We start from the raw sequence: 1,039 nt of genomic DNA, 5'->3' as shown, positions 1-1,039 counted from the left end.
CTACATAACAGTTATCCAAATCACACATATATATACTGTTCCTCAGCTACATAACAGTTATCCAAATCACACATATATACTGTTCCTCAGCTACATAACAGTTATCCAAATCACACATATATATACTGTTCCTCAGCTACATAACAGTTATCCAAATCACACATATATATACTGTTCCTCAGCTACATAACAGTTATCCAAATCACATATATATACTGTTCCTCAGCTACATAACAGTTATCCAAATCACACATATATATATTGTTCCTCAGCTACATAACAGTTATCCAAATCACACATATATACTGTTTTTCAGTTACATAACAGTTATCCAAATCACACATATATACTGTTCGTCAGCTATATAACAGTTATCCTTGGAGGGAAGAGACCCTTTGAAATAGCCCACAGTAGAACAATTTTTGTGTCTAATAGCCTAAAGTAGAACAATACTTGGGACTTATAGCCTACAGTAATACAACATTTGAGTATAATAGCCTACATTAATACAACATTTGAGTACAATATCCTACAATAGAACAATATTTGTGTCTAATAGCCTACAGTAGAACAATATTTGTGTCTAATAGCCTACAGTAGAACAATATTTATGTTTAATAGCCTACACTAGTATAATTTTTATGGCTAATAGCATATACTAGTACAATGTTTGTGTCTAATGGATTACAACAGTAAAATATTTGTAGCAAGTATCCTACATGTCCTGTATTAGGCTTCAAGTCATTTGATTTTGTGTCCTGTATTAAGCCTCACATCATTTGATTTTGTGTCCTGTATTAGGCCTCACATCATTTGATTTTGTGTCTTGTATTAAGCCTCACATCATTTGATCTTGTGTCCTGTATTAGGCCTCACATCAATTGATTTTGTAAGATGAAATTATACTTGTTTTCTGTAACAGAACTAGGGTTTACTTAACTAAATCAATAACTCGATAACTTACTTAATATATTTTATTAATTTTAGATTCATTTTTAATTACGACATGTTATTAATTACATAATACCACTAATTTATT

Source organism: Limulus polyphemus, unplaced genomic scaffold (assembly GCF_000517525.1).
Source record: "Limulus polyphemus unplaced genomic scaffold, Limulus_polyphemus-2.1.2 Scaffold2800, whole genome shotgun sequence".
Classification (NCBI taxonomy): Eukaryota; Metazoa; Arthropoda; class Merostomata; order Xiphosura; family Limulidae; genus Limulus; species Limulus polyphemus.
Note: the sequence above shows the minus strand (reverse complement) of the source record.